The following is a 16774-nucleotide window of genomic DNA, read 5'->3' on the forward strand; positions in this document are numbered from 1 at the left end:
TTGCAGAGTCCTCTCGGCAATCAGAAAGGTCAGGTAAATAAATCCCCCTTTGCAATGATTAATGAAATTACAATACCTTGCAATAGGTTTCATAAAACCCTGGTGTAATTGTCGCATTTTGTTGATTGCGAGCATGGAGTCATGACACTTTGGAGTAGCAATTATTATTTGCTATAGGCAACCTCCCCCACACATGCTTCTCTTCACCAAAGCCTGGAAGTCTTGTCAAGACTGACCAGAACATAGGAACACAGACAGAACAAAGTACTGGCAAATCTTGGAGGAAAATTTATTTTCAGACTTAAAACTGGGACAAAACTTCACCCTTCTGCTGGACAATTATCCGAAGCACAAGGCTGAAGGTACTCAGGAGTGGCTTAAGAATAAGGAAGTGTCCTTGAGTGCGCCAGTCAAAATCCTGCCTTGAATCCTACTGAGAATCTGTGGCAAGACTTGAAAACTGCTGTCAGTACTGTAAGTGATCCTCAACCAACTTGAAAGGGCCTGTGCAAAACTGCAACGCCGAATGGGCAGCACTAGCACTGAACCAGTGTGCAGAGCTGGTGGAGACTCACCCAAGAAGCCCTGTGCCTGTAATTGCTGCTAAATATTGAGTTCACTGATCTGCAATTACCATATTTCATTTTCTCCGACATCTACTATGAGCTTACACGTAGAAGTCTTCAGTCGGAACTTAAGTAAGTTAAAAAAAGGTGCATGGATCATTTTGTGATTTTGCCAAACTGGGCACTGTAGGGTCTGAATACATTTGTAAAGCACTGTATGTAGAAGATTATATGTTTTCAGCTTGCATAGGATGACATTACAATTCAAATGGATATTGTTACAGCATTACTTAATAGCCACAAAGGCAGTGCAATAAAACACAGATTAAAGTGCTGCTTGGCCAAGGCCCCCAGGGACTGACACAGTGAAGGATTTTCAACGCATCATAAAAATGTATGAGCGACATGAGATGTGCCAGTTGACAGAAAAGGCTCAAATGTAATGACCCTGCTGAAGCACTGGTTCAGTGCAGAGCTGACTCCCTGGATCCCAACAGGACTGAAATCTCTGTTCCTCCAGTGGAATCAAGACTATGAATAGTACTCAGCTACTCATCTTTCTTACAATCAGCTTTTATGTTTGGTAGACACTAATGGCAATTTATGGATAAAACTAAAATATTTTTGCAATTCAAAAATATTGACTGAATGATGAGTTTATGCAAACAATGGCACAAAATTGTAGTTGTTTAAGTGTGTGATCCTAAATGTGAGTTTTTTTGGTTTAAAGTGAAGTTTTATTTAAGTGTGTGATCTTAAATTTGAGTTTTTTTTGTTTAAATGTCTTTAAACATATCACATAAAAATAACTTAGCATGTATTTAAAATTATGATTGTAAACTCTGGAGAAAGTGCAACTGTTCATTCTAAGATCAGAAGACTTTATAAAAAACTATGAACTTCAGGTATATTTTAATTAAATTAAAAAAGACACACCTTTAGAAACAAACTGAACTTTCAACTTTCAGCCTTCAAGTGTAATTTTATGGGTTGCAAATACCATTATTCTTTTTATTGCTTATAATGTCTAATGTTGTTCAATGAAAACAGAGCAAGCACGCTTTATCGTGCAAGAAAAGTGATTAAAATTAATTAAAATAATTTAAATTACACAATTTACATAAAGCAAAATTATTCAGTCTGACAGATAGTGCTTTTTGTTTTCTAGAATCATGTGTTCTCAGCACATGATACCTTTGAAACTATAGACATCCAGTGTCACTATCTGAAACTGGTGCAAAGCTAGGCAATTCATGATAGTCTATTGAGCGTCACTGTAGATAGAAGCCTATTAGCAGAAGAAATAATGTCACAAGGTTTCACTGAACTTCCTTTACGCAAGTGCTGTACCGCAACACCATTTAACATAGTTTTCAACTGCTTGGGGCGAAAAGTGTGCAATTTATGTACAGATAATGTTATGTAGCATATATGACATAATGTTCAGAAGGTTCAAGTAGGAAGTTGTGTCTGCATGAAAGATTCAAAGGAATAATTAGAGGTTAATTCCGTGTTGAAGAGTAGAAAGTAGAAAAGGTAGAAGGAAAGGTATGTGCCTAACACCTAAAAGGCTCAACAACCAAAACGTTTTTATGATCTACTTTTCAGAATTGTACGAATTGACCTCTGTTTTGTCCTTTGCGTGTCATGTTTAAATCCAAATATGTCTACAACTGTAGGTCACTAGCCTTACATTTCAGACCTCCTGACACAGGTGCCCAGCTTTTGCCTTAAAGACATTCATCACAAAGACAATCTATTTAATAAATTACTACAGTACTCAAATAATATGCTTTAGTTAAGAATGAAAGAAGAAAAAACGCTTCCTTTCATTTCTAATGTTGCTGCTCTCCCTACCTAAAACTAATTTAAAGTAATATTAGCTTTTTCAATCCACTGATTTTCTTACTTCTTTATCCAAAACAGCCGCTGCAGGGGAGCCGGAGCCTACTCTGTCAAGCAACAGGCTCAAGGCGGGATACACCCCGGACAGGACACCAGTCCATCACAGGGCACACACTCACACACGCTCACACCAGGGCTGGTTTTCCCAGAAGCCCATTAATCTACCACTATGTCTTTGGACTGTGGGAGGAAACCAGAGTACCTGGAGGAAACGCACACAGGGGGAACATACAGTACAAACTCCATGCAGACAGCTGCCTAGGAATTGAACCTAAGGCCCCAGTGCTACGAGGCAGCAATGCTACCCACTGCTCCACTGTACAAAATCTTGTCTCTGTAGGTCTTTAATAAATATACTAACCAGGAAATAGTTTTCATTATGTTCACTGATTTCACGGGCCTGTATTTCACACATTTTACAATTCAATTTCCATGTGAATGTTTGAATATTGGGTGTAGAAACATATAAACGTTCCTTTGAGTGTCTAAAAATGACAGTTATTCCTGTGGCTTTTCAATACTATTAAGTATTTGAAGCATTGGCCCATGACCTTGAGCAGCCCAAATCCTTGCTCAGATTGATCAGTGGGATGTATCAGAAATAGCACAAAAAACAAGAGCGACACGTACTGCAATTAGAAATCAAAATAATGACTAATTATGTGACGTATGCACATTATTGGACAATAATGAAACACATTAGCATTTGGCAGCCATACTGTGCCAATGGCAATTTGCTTTTAATGGGAAAAGTTTCATTATTTGCATTTCATTTCTTCCTATGTATACATATTTATGCCAATTTACTTCTTTGTGTACCATATGTAATGTTAAAAATATCCGAAAACATTTGTTAGATATGCATATACAGTACATATCTGACAACATTTCTAAGAATTTGTCCAAGAATGCAGTTTAAGTGATTTCACTTCTAAACACATGTGAAATTAGGAGCCCTTACCTGCTTTGAACAGAATCTTCTGGCTATTCACCTGAATTGTACTGGTTGTCCTTATAATGTTCTCAAGGGATGGAACATGCATTAAATATATGAAAAGTCCTGTTTATCTCAGAGTGTTACTAAAAATTTAATGAATCGCTTTTGCTTTTCTCATCTGTTAAAAAACAACCATTATATCTATTATGTGAGACTGTACTGCAGCTTTGCTTTCCAAGATTTTGTATCTTTGTGCAAATACAGTGAATTCCCTTGGAACCATTAGTTGGATACTTCAGGATGCACATAGAAGTTATTAATTTATTTGTCATGTTTAAGTGTTTGAAAGTTTTGTGTCAAGAATTACACTTTTATGTGTAAAAAATGATGAAAGAAAAGTTGCATCTTTCAAGACAAAACTTTTTTTATTGATGATATTCTTATTTTGAAAATATGCATGTACGTGTAACCTATATAACCATTCAACCAATTTCCAATCACTCAGCAGTGAAATGCAACATCAGGAGTATAAAATAAATTGGCAATATAAGAATATATTTCCTTGAGCACCTCCTACTGACCCCACTTCCAGCAGTAACCTTAGCTTTTTCCCAGATCTCCCATTCAGGTACTGACCAGGCTCACACCTGTGAATTGCAGGGTGATATGGCTGCTGGCCACAATATACTGTACATACAATCATTTCCACTACCAAATTATTTTACAACCATTTAGTGTTTGCAAAACGTGTTTGCAATAGGTGACATGAACCATTTACAGTATTATTCGACAGCATGACTTGTAAAACGTTGCACAAAAATAACTTATTACAGATCTAGAAGATATGAATACACACCAGTTATATAAAAGCAAGGTGATCTCTAAAACTTGATTCCAGACTGGAACCTGACAGACTATGTGAATGGTAAGTAAAACCGGGTAGACAAGGTGTTCAGCTCAGGAAAACAGCTAGACTAAATGGAACAGAACAGGATGTCAAGACTTTTAGAGGGAAAATATCATATGTAAATTAGACGTACAGGCTCGCATTTTGTACTTTACTTTTGTGCTACCTTAAAATAAAAGAGCAATGTAAAAGCTATTTCTGTTCTGGGCTGGATTTGAGGCTTCTATTATGTGTAACATGCTTACAATGGAAGACTTATGTGGGAATTTGGAAGGGCAGATCAACATCTTCTAAGAACTAGGTTGGGGAATCAGTTGAGCTTTGTCTCCGAACACACTGCACTCTCTTCAGAGCCATGAAAATCACTTCCGACTGCACCTGGATTTCCTTGGATACCTTCCACCCTACAGTATCTATGGGTGACCCTCATTTAACTGCACTTTTTGGGTGAGACCAGAATTCTAACTAGTCAGAGAACATGTGCGCCTTAACTTTGTGAGCATATTTTTGGTGGGTGGAAAACAAACTGTCTAGAAATCTATTCTCTGTTAGCATAAATTTTATAACCACACTGGCGGCCACCAGCAGCAGAGCTGTCGCTCAGGAATTGTATACTATATGAACAAGTCACACGCCAGTAGGACTTCGATAGTGATTTCTTAGTTGTACATTTCAGTAAAGAATAACAAAGTAACATTTTGTCAAGTGTAAGAATGCTTGTATTTTACGTTTACTACTAGATTGAGCAACTGTCAACGAGAGTGCGTGCAATATACCGGTTGTGCTATAAGTCAACATTAATGGAAATACTACTATCCTAACGATATTATATAATAAAGATCTAAAAATAGAAGCCTTAAAATATCTTAAATAAAAAATATGTTCCACAGGGCCATTTCTTCAAATCGGTTTTCCTTTGTAAAGACGCAGGTAAAAATCTCTTATCTTCCAGTCGATAAAGCCAGTGAGTCATTTTCGACTGTCTTATCGCATTTAATAAAGGTACCCAGATGTAAATTAAATGGAATATCGCGGATGGTGGGGACCGAGTTCTTTTTCAAATTCAAAAGCAAGACCGAGGAGGCGAAAACTAAACTGTGTCGACAGCAACAGAACTGTGCTCACGGTATGCTATATCACATCGGTTTGCAATAATTTAAATATATGCGTGTTTAGTTCATATGTTTAAGCCCCTGGCTTCAGACAAATAAGGCATTTCGTATACTCTTATCAATAGTAGTTGCTTTGTATAAGTTGGTCTCCCCCAGTCTCGCTTCATGTTACAATCTGTTATTTTAGTATGCTTTTTAAAATTCCCTTGTCTGGAAGGATCTTCTCTTTGAATTTTGCCTTTTGCCGCTGTTATTCGAAAGCAAGAGCGTTTCCCTGCTGGTCTTGCATTGTTTCAAAACTGGTGTTGTCCTCTATCGCCAGTGACGTAAGAGGACAGATGCCCATTCTTTTTTGCAAAATATTTTCTATGAGCTTTGCTGTTAAAATTGTTGTAAATGTTTATTAACAAGCCATAAATAACGGGGGGGGGGGACATTTTTCGTCTTTAATTCGAGCATTTACAAACCACGACACTCGCAAACGTCGTTTAATTCTACACTGCTCGCACGAACGCACGTCTCTATTCTTATATAAACCGGTTTTAAGTGCATGACATTATAGAAAGGTATGTTTAGGCGCTGGGAAAAAAAATGTATTTGCTAAAATAACTTTAAAATAAGACGTCAACTACAAACCGGCCCAAGTCCCGGAGATCCACGTCACGTTTTTAGTGTCTCCGCTTGGCTGATGGTTGAAAAAGTCTCTTTACCTGAAGAGCACTCCGATGTATTCCTCCGCTGGGTCAGTAAGTCTTTTAAAAAACGCATTTCCTTAAAATCCCTGTCATGTCACATTTGTCCCCTTTTCAAAAACCGAGCGCCCATATTGTATTTATAGTTCAATGAGGTTTCGCCCAAACCTGATTTTTAAGGACTACAGACAACTTAATGTTTAATTAGGAACTAGTTGTCTGAGGGTTGTTGACAGGCGGTGCTAGGGTCTCTCTCAAACATGGCCACCATGATGGAGTGAATGCAATAACTTTAAATTCAGATTTTTTTAAGGGGAAAACTCCTTTTTCTTGATGCAAAAAGGAACATTTTGCTCGAACACGACACGCGTTCTTTTCAACTCAATTTGAACGCTGGGAGGAAGTTACACGGAGGATTTAATAGTGGTGTAAGTTGGCTGAGAGCTGGAAAGAAAAAAAGAATTACATCGGTTTCGTAAGCATTTTCTTTTTTTCCCTTGTATTTTTCTTAATTCCTCTCTTGGAAGTTTCGTAACAGCAGAAGATGGATACATCTCGGTTGTTTGTCGGGTGAAAATTAAATGGGGATACTTCTGGGATGTAAAAGATCGTTTCTCTTCCTTTTTTTTGTGTTTTGCAGTGCACTCCTGAAAAAGGAAAGTGATCTCTTTTAAAGGGAAAGAAACTGGGTTCGATGTTTGGAACCTATTTCACTTTAAAAAAAAAGAAACAAAATAACTGAAGAAAGCCCTTTCGGAATATAATTTTATGCCTTTGACACGCGTAAACTGCATTGGTTTCCTCCTTATTTCTACAACTGGAGAGGGAAATATCCCCACCCCCCACCAGCCCCCCCTCCCTAAAAATACTAAACAAAAGTATTACATTTCTCATATGACATTAAAGGTCATGAAGGCAATAATTCCACACTTCTAGGGTTAAAAAGGTAAGATTTTTTGCATGTTTTGTTTTCCTTCTCCAATAACGAATAACGAACGTTTTCCTTTGGGTATCCTGCGCCAGCGAACAGTTTCGTTTTGTTTTAATCGCAGCGGTGTGGGCATTTTCGAAACAAAACCTCCGGGGTGAATTTCACACAGCGCAATATACAGACTGGTCCGAAAAAACTGTACGTGGAGCTTTGTGTGTGTGTGTCTGTCTGTGTGGGGAGGGGAACAGGGGGAATTAACGTTTTTTTTTCCCCTTCCTGGATTTGCTCCGGTTTCACCTCGTTTATTATATAATCACGATTTCGAAATGGTTGCAGGCAGCGTTTAGGTGCTTGGTCACTTCTTTTTCTTCTGTAAAAAAAAACAACAACCCCACACTAGAGATATAAAATATGAAGTCCCTCGTGGGGAGGGGTCGATTTTGAACTGCTGAAAACCTCAATTTCTCTTGGCTTTAGTGCTATGAACAGAAACAGACGGACCAAAGAGGTCACTTGTCTATTGTGTGAAAACAGTGCAGGCTGCCTGCGTTAACAACACAACCTTATTGTTCACAAGGAGGGTCTCGTTTGTAGCTGCTCAGGCGTACCTTTCAGTTTTTTTTTTGTGTGGCAAAAGTTGGTCTGAACTCCTTTAAAGTCGTTTATCCCCGAGTCTTTTTATGCACTTTTCTCACCAGATGCCACAGTGACGCAGACAAGCTGTGAGATTCGTAACCTTCTCGTAACAAGTAACTCTGAAATGTATCTGGGAGAGTAGGGGCAGGTTTTTCTATGGCCAACGTTTTTGAACCGGGCCTGAAGGAGAATTGGGAGGGGGGGGGTTATTTACGGCGAAAAATTCCATAACTATCGGATGTTTACAGGTTGCATAATCAACCAAAAGAAAAACAAAAGAGTGGCGATTTTGTTTCCATTCTTTGGGTTATTGAGCAGTCAAAACTAGCTCGCTGGTCTGTCGTGTAACAATGTTCCTCAGGTTAATGGGAGTGCTCGCTGTCTCTGCCCTCCTTTTACTTGGCTGGTCGTCTTTTTTTAATTTCGCCTCGTCTTTAGGGTAGTTGGTTGTAGTTCCACTTGGGGAAAAACGCGTCGTTCGAAACGTAGAAAAGTGTAAAGAAAGGTAATTTGACGCTTGGGAGGCTTAATTGGAGTCTGAGAGAGATCCAGTTGTTTCCAGAAATGTGACTCTGCTCGACGCACAGCCTGTCGTTCGGTTTACCTTGATAGCTCTTTCCAAATCCCGGGTCTCTGCATTTCACTTGACTGTGTTCTCGAGTGTCGTTTTCTAGTCTTATCTAGGAATGACTTTCTCAGCGGAGTTGGTCTTGGGTGGTGTGGAGAGGAGTTAGGGCAGGTAAAGGCATATAAAGACGTGTATTTGAAAGTTATTTGTTTTTGTGTCACGTTTTTTAAACGCGCTAAGAAAGTTCAAATGCACTAAAATGTTTGGGTTGTCAAAAGTCCGTACTGTAAATGTGCCACAGACTGGTGAGGTAGCAACCGACTTCAGGTCTTCGTGTTTATACAGCTTTTTTAGCTTTGTCGAGTGGCCTGAGTCGTCGCTGCCGTGGAATTAAAGATTTGTTTTAACGCCCAAAACAACGTGGAACAGCTGGAGCTGATGAATCTGGAGGTTTAGTGTGCTAAACTAGACAGATTTCACTACCGATTTGTCTGACAAGAAAATTGGTTGGATTACAGGAGCCTATGACCGCCTCACCACCCACTCATCTCCCCCGTTCTTTAGCTCACAGATGCACTTTCTTTGGGCGAAATGCACTGCTACTTTTGAAGAATGATTAATTCAGTTCGGTTTTAGTCTACAGCGTATTTTAGCTGCGTTTTTATAGGCAGTTACAGAAACGTGTAAGTAAAGCATGGAGCAAAATACCCCCCCCATACCCCCCCCCCGTGTTGAAGGTTTAGACCCTAATCAAGACACCTGGAATTACCTCACGCGAGAGTGTTTTTGTAGGTCGTCTTCTAAACTTTAAATATACATATGTATACAAAATGAAGAGAGCACAGAATACATACTGATTGCTTAAAAATGCTCAGTTGTATGCTTTTTAGCGTGGGTATCCTTTATCTGCAAGCCATTTTACATTAAATATACCTTGTATATGCAGTGATTTGTGTGTTTTTGGGACATCAGTATATATAATGTATTTGATTGTTATTTAGAGTACGCATTCTGAATTTTTTGGGTGTATTCTAAGGAGCACTGAGAGGTTTCCTGATATCAACAGTCAACCTTTTAAGCATACGTTTCGGACGTCCTATGGGCTACAAGATGCCTATAAGTCAAAGCTGGGAAAGTCCATAGTCCATCATTGGTACACAAGCATGCAAGTGCAGTATAGACAGTCACGTGCTGCGCTGAGGTCACAGGCATGTTTTCTATTCAGGCTGTAAAGCAGTTGTCTGATCAGTGATGTTCTTCTGTTGCATCCACCCAGTTTGTCCCACAGGCAATGGATTAGCATCTAGCAGTAAAGCAGGTCAGGAATGATGTTGATCCCAAGATCCCTGTAACCCAGTGTGAATATGAGCATTATTGTGTTGGAAATGTTAATGGATTCAGTTGACAGTGCTGTAAAAAGTGGAAGAGTGCAAGTCTCTAAACTGTGGTTATAACTACATCACCATGTGCTGTGAGCAGCAACAAGCATTAAAAGGCTTTCCATATCATTATGCTCCTACAGCCAGAATGCTGTAAGGAACTTTTTTTTTATTTAAACAGGTTTATCCTGTGTATGAGTGCATTGCCATCGCCATAAGAGAAAGAAATGAAGATTTGTCTGAAAACGATCTTTTTGCCAGTGCCTGGGTGGTGATCTCAAGTTGGAGTGCAAATTCCAACATTAAAAGGTGAGCATGTCCGTGTACAAGACACTTTGACGATCCTCCGTTAGTGACTGGTTTACAGGTCAGAGTGTTGTTAGAGGAGTTAACTCGTGATATTAGTAGGCAGAAGGGCTGATTTGCATTTAAGCAACTGCAAAGAAACATGCCCCTTAGTCCACAAGGGATACTTAGAATTTGATAGTTTGTTATAGCTAGTAATTAAACTTGGTCTCCAAAGAGCAAAACTGATATTGTAAGGTATGAATGCTTGGATTGGTAATTAGTGGAGTACCACAGGTGTTTGTACTAGGACACTTGGTCTTTGTAAGTTATTCATATCATCTAGATTCTGGTATGATTAGTAGACTAGTCAAGTTTGCTGGTGATCTGAAAATAGGAGGATTAACAAACTCTGTCGAAGCTCCAAATGATTTATAAAATTTGAAATTTAACACACCTCAGCGGTAAGTGTAGAGCATTACGTGAAGGTGGCAGAACATAAATTAGGAAATGCTGAGCTTGAAGACTGCTTATGAAAAATATTTAGGTGTTTACACAGATTTAATTTTCCTGGAGTAATCTGTGTTTGTCTCAAGGAGTTTGTAGTTTCATCCATTTATGTAGCTGGGTATTTTACCAAAATAATTTGAATGTAAATACCTTGCTTAAGGGTACAACAGCAGTGTCTCTACTGTGGTTTGAACACACAACCTTCCAAAACCTGGACTGCTCAAGTGTACACTCATGGGATTTTAAATGCACTAGTAAGGCCTAATTTATGAAAAAGTTTTCTTTTTATACGAAAGGTTCTTATTTCAAGAGCAGGATGGATGAGATCCTGTATACTGAGATCCAATAGATATTAAATACCAAGCAGCCTATGTGGGCTGAATAGCCATTTCTCATCTGTAACCTGTAGGATAGAATTGCAGGGATGCCTGCTGCTTAATTATCTTTAAAGGTAATCCCGGTCATTTGAGGGTCTTCGTGGTCTTCCCCGTTTGAGTCATCTGCTGCAGTTGTGTGTGTGTGTGTGGGTTCTGTGCCTCAGGTGTTCCTTCTGCCTCTGACTGTCCTATATGTGAGTCGTTACTTAGGTGTGGGTGGGTCCTGGCCATTTACACGCGTTTCCTGAACAGTTGGCGTGGCTGCTAGATTTTAGTATGATGAAGGGATGGAATCCAGATGAAGATTGTGATGTAACTATGTTCGTGCCAGTAAGACTTGCAAAGTGTGGTCCCCTTTTCACTGAGCTAAGGGATTGTTCTGTAATCGAAAAGTTTGTCGCACATTTTGATGTGCAAGCTCACACACTTGTGTTTCTTATTACGTTTCCCGCGGTGGCAAAGGTAACAAGGCAGGGAAAAGGGACATAACATGCACGGGTTCAAGTCTGGTATGGTGCTACAGAGTGGTGTGGTCATCAGAAAGCCTCTTATTTCTAGTAAGGGTCACAGTAACCCAGTATGTTTTTAAACCACAGAGTACAAAGTGGGGATGCATCCTGTGTGACCTGCACAGTGACAATTTAGCAACGCTGCTTAACTTCATCAGTTACCGCTTGGGGGAGGTAGCAGGAAACCGAGTTGGTTGGCAAAAACCCATAGGGAAAATAAAATGCAGCCTCTCCACAGAAGGCAAACAACTTTGGAATTGAATCCAGTTGTCAGGCTGCTGCCCCTCCTTAAAACATTGTTAAAAACATTAACTACATTGGCATTTACTATTGAATATTATTTCTAAACTTTCTGTCTAGTTTTAAAACTCTGTTCTGTATTTCTTGGTATTTAATATTTGTTGCTTGCAAACCCAAAATCCCTATAAATGTGGGCGTAATATAAAAGACTGCCCTCTTGCACTGGGTATGAAGAGGGCTTTGGCAGGTGGATTTGAAAATTGCAGTGTATCCAGTCTGAGTGCCACTTAACCTTTTATGTATGTATGTCGCATACTCTTGTAATATCAGACTAACACAGTGGTGCACTGCATAATCAATAATTAGGATTAAAACTGAATGTTGTACTTATGAAGTGTTTCAATACACGTTCTAGGTAGTGTAATAGGTTTTCCTTTTTTTCTATTATCTAATGTTTCAGTTTTTTTTTTGTTGTATAACCTTTGCCATTTCTTTGCTTAGGACAAAGCAATACTGAAATACTGAAGTTAATGCTATGCAAGGAAACACAACTTTTTCCAAATGAAAGTTGATTTGATCGACTTTGGATGAGTTAAAGAGTTTGCCCCAATGTCTCTATGGAGTCCATAAATTCAGTATGCTTCTTGGTCATTAATGAAGATGGCAGATAAATTAAGTTTAATAACACTTAATTTGCATAGGATGTTTTTTTCATGGTAAGCTAAGTACACTGCACCTGGGTAACATTTTTATCTAGTTTGTCTGCCTGAAGTAATGGATGTTTTTTTTTTAATTTTCTCATTTTAGAAAAAAAACTAATAAAGACGTCAATGGTAAATGGAAATCAAGAGTATTTATTGTATTTTACATTCTTAGTGGGGGAAAAAATGAATTTTTATAGAAATACATAGGACATCATAGGATGGTAATCTATTCAGAGAAATATTGTTGTGGTCGTCATCATTGTGGTAAAATATGTAATTTACCGTACAGAACAGAGGTGTAGTGTTTTATAGAAAGTTCCAGCTATCTTGGTTCAAATCCAGAATATAGAAAAAAAACACCCCTTAACTGTTTCTAACCTCAAGGGATGGAAAGTAGTTCCAGATCTGAAAAAATAAATGAGTCTTGTATTTGATTGCCATATTAGTAACTGGTTTGAGAGGTACCTCCTTTTGTGCAGAATATTAAGATGTATTGCCTTGTAGACACCACAGTGTTTTTGGCAAGTCAGACCACAGCTGAGTCATCCTAACCTCCACCCCCCAAAAAAAAATCTTAGAGCCGTGAATCATGAAGTCTGAAAATGTAATATGTGGATGAGAAAAGCAGAATAATTAAAGATATCTACTAATGTAAAATGAAAAGTCTTAAAACACTTTCTTCAGACTAGTCATAATCTATGACTGGACCCAATTTGAAACTAGTTGTGAGTCTGACAACAAAAGGTCTTTCCTGAGTTTCCCTGTCTCCAAAAGAAAGAGGCAATAGAATTTTCCTCTATGGTAAGCATCTTCCTGTCAGAGACAATCGAGCACTTCCTCGTTCCTATAATTTAGTGTTGCATCAACCGCTTGTGGTGAGATAGGCTAATGATGACTGTAAAATGAAAGACCTTGGATTATGCAGTTTTAGTCGTGCAGAAGAAAGTTATCCGTATTATTTTAAGCTCTGTTCAGTGGTCTGTTGCTGCAAATCAATTATGTACAGTAATAGGCCTCAGAGCATATCGTGGGTAAATCCTGCTTAAATCCAGTATCTATCAAAAGCTTAGAAAAGACTGTCTGCGCTGTTTTTAATTGCCACATCTCTGTTTGAAGAAGAGGCACAAGAACTCATGTAGAGCACGAAGGAAACCAATACAAGGAGCATTAGAAAAGAGCAAGAAAAGACACTACATCTTTCATTATGTATGTTCTTGTTTATCGGGGAGAAAAGCATTTCTTTTGCAGCCCACATTACATTCTGTACCAATAAAATCTGGAGCCTAATTTAAAAATGAACACTGGGATTGTGCATGATGAAGCTTTGGAACACTGGTGGCTGCCTCGAAGTACTTTTGTCAATCGTTCAGTTTTGACAATAGATTTGACTGAAATAGTTTAAACAAAACAAGTCTTATGTGGTTAATATAAAAAACTCTTTGAAACGCAGTTTAGTATTGTTTTTATGAGCTATTTTTGAGAACAGCCTACTGTCAAATTAATTTCAGACAAACTACTGTGCAAATGAAAAGTTCTTGTAGGATTGGAGGGTTTTTATTTCAGAATTTTCTATTTTATTGAGCTACTAAAAGCTTTGGTTATAAATTCAGTTCTGCACATGGTTGGAGGTGTAAGTACACAAGAAAATTTCGCATTATAGAACTCTTCTTGGAAGTATTCTCGTTCTTGTTGCTCAAGGCTAGAATGAGTTAGCAGTGATTAATGGCATTCTAACTATGTACCTTTATCATATTAACTTCCTCTGATTTATACTGTATGGTAAAGTCCTTAACTATGTTGCTCCTCCATTTTGGATTTTAATATTTGCCAAAACCGTGAAATATGTATTACACGTGTAGTTTCTGAAGAACTACCCTTGCAAATACAATCCAGAAATCATTAGGTCTTTAAGTGTCTTACGTTGGTAAAGGTAACCCAAAAAGGTTATTTTATGCTTATTTTCACTTATGTGGGGTTATAGCAAAAGTGTAAGAGAAACTTTAGTGAAGGGTGGTTTTGTATGTTGGTTACATAAACAGTAGTGTCTCGACATTTGCTAGTGCTCTCTGCACAGCTGTCGTGAAGAGACATTTGTTCATAACCAAACCCACACCTATACTTTTGCATAATGTACTACAGGTTAAATAAGTAACCCTTTCTCATATGATCATTAAAGTACTAATGTTTTGGCTTTAAGTTAATGAAAATAACATTGATCAACTAAAACAGTGATCACAGGTGTATACAAATCGGCTAAAATAACATGAATCTGATCTCTGCATCTCGTGGCCACCTGCACGTTTTCTGCCTTACCGGTTATTCCCTACTCCGTGATCAGCATGCCGCTCTGTAATGAAAAGGGCAATAAAACTGTCAGTGAGCCCGTAAAGCCGTCTCCAGCCTGTCATTCCTCATGCTGCCGACGCAAAACTGGGAGTGTTCTTTAATACAAAGAAATCGTGTCGAGATGCTGATGCTGGGTCGTCTGCACTTGGGCAGGGCACAGGGAGAGACTCGCGCATTGGCTAGATTCGTCTCGCAGTTCTAGTTTTGATCATAGTCAGATTGTGCTGCCAATTTGGAAGTTGCGCTTAAGAAACTTTGGCTCGGTTTCATCCCGCTCTGCTCTTATTCCATCCGAGACTGTCGCTCAGCCTGAATTGCGAGTAAGCGTATTCAAGACTGTGTATGGTGCCCTCCATTTTTATTCATACTACTAATGTAATAACAGAAAACATGATCACTCTACTTAGTTATAGATTGGGCAATGTCTTGCTTAAAACCAAGAAATGGTTCCTGTAATTATAACGTCGCACAGATTAAATTTGTAATTGAGTTACAGAAAGCATAAGGGTCACACTTATCAGCACAATACTAAGTATTCCTTTTAAATAAAATCTGAAACAAATTTCCAATAACGTTCTGCTCTTTGGAAGTACTGGAGCTAAATGGAGGTCTAATTTCCTGACATTAAAAAGTTAACACTAAAGACGTTAGGAGACTAAACCCTTCAACAGGACAACAAATATATCTTTACCACCAGGGGCTGAGAGATAAGTGGCTCAGGTGGCAACAAGTGTATCTTGAACACAAACTGGCATCTTCAGGATACAAGTGTCGAAAACTATCATTCATCATCACCTGCATGAATATACCATTTATGGCCAGGTTGAAGGGTGACATTCTTCTGAGACTGAGCCACAAAAAGGTGTCTTCAGTTAGTGTCTTCAATAAGACCATTGGAATCTCGCCTTTTAGTTAGAAGCAGTAAATTGAGGAATTTGCACATTCTGTCACGAGTGAGAGAACACTCGTATGTCCTGTGAAATATGGTGTGGGGTCTGTTATGTTTTGGAGTTGTTTTACTTGGTGGACATTTAGGCCAAGTGCATGGTTCTCTCTCCCAAGAAGCTGAAGCTTGGAGAAGAGTGGGCTTTCCAAGATTAAAGGGATCCAAATCATATATTCAAGCCAGTGGCCACACATTGTTCTAGCCTTTGACTATGCCAGCAGATGCTCTGTTGTTACACTGAATAAATATGAAAGTTGTTTTTAGCAGATGCCTTTATCCAGGCCAAAATGGACGTGCTGGAAAAAAAATACAGAAGTTCGAGATCAGATATTTACCAATGTCGGTGAAAAAGAGATTGTATCATTGTGTTGTAGTAAAGAACAAAAACATGTGCCAGGAAGGAGTCTTGTGTGGTGGAAGAATGTGACCCAGTGAATATGGGAGTGTTGCAGGTCCTATCTGAAAAGGTGGACTCTGAAAGATTGAGAACAGAAGGGAAGTAGTGCTAATCTGCTAAGAGGAAGAATGCACCTAGGTGAGGATCACTCCCTATGTTTGGAGACAGTGACAAGCCAAGACCAGTTAAAAAATGTATTACCCTTTTCTTTAAAAAGGAAGAGTACTAATAATGAGGTCAGTTCTCATGATTATTACTCAGAACTCTTGCATGGGCATTATACCTTTCTGTAACAAAGTCTCTCTAAATTGAAACATCTTTTCTGTACCTTATTTCTGAGCTCCTATAACTCTCTTGGCATTTGCTTTTAGGAATGATGGCAATTGCGTTTGACATTCGTGTTAATAATTCCTTAGAAATGTCAAACCCTTCTTTAGGAGCCAGAACCATCGAGCTTCAGAAACCAGATGGGACTACAGAAATCTTTGATGCTTGATAGTACACTTACCCTTTTAGTCCAGGTTCTGGAGTGTTTCATAGCAAATTGTCCCGTTAAAGAAGGGAATTTTGAAGTTATTATCAGTAAAATGTAGGAAAATCTTGTTGTGTAATTGACAGCTCCAGTTGGAGTAAAACACAGAAGACACTCCGCCCTCCAGGAACTGAGTTTGAGATCCCTGGTTTCAACAGTTCCTTGAGGTTCAGGTTTTCTAGTTGTTTATGCAATTCTGAAATAAACTTCCTTCACGGGAAGTATGGTGGGGGATAGTGGGGATAATGTAGTAGACAGTTAAATCTTAACAATGGTTAAAACTGTAAAAAAAAAT

At 38.6% G+C, this 16774-nt stretch overlaps 1 protein-coding gene across 12 annotated transcripts in view; it reads left to right on the top strand.

Annotated features, from left to right (window-relative positions):
• Nucleotides 1-6209: 6209 nt before the first annotated feature.
• The window catches only part of LOC148833053 (histone-lysine N-methyltransferase 2C-like), a 158107-nt gene continuing 147542 nt past the window's right edge, over nt 6210-16774 (top strand). For 6 of the 12 annotated variants that reach the window (XM_088918211.1, XM_088918217.1, XM_088918216.1 and 3 more), the window contains exon 1: nt 6210-7065. The gene's annotated coding sequence lies outside the window, so the exon portion shown is untranslated. Of the gene's footprint in view, nt 7066-9878; nt 9943-16774 lie in introns of those variants that run through there. The other 6 variants (XM_088918218.1, XM_088918212.1, XM_088918221.1 and 3 more) reach the window with 6 other exon arrangements.

Source organism: Atractosteus spatula, chromosome 6 (assembly GCF_055471065.1).
Source record: "Atractosteus spatula isolate fAtrSpa1 chromosome 6, fAtrSpa1.hap1, whole genome shotgun sequence".
NCBI classification, from domain to species: Eukaryota; Metazoa; Chordata; class Actinopteri; order Semionotiformes; family Lepisosteidae; genus Atractosteus; species Atractosteus spatula.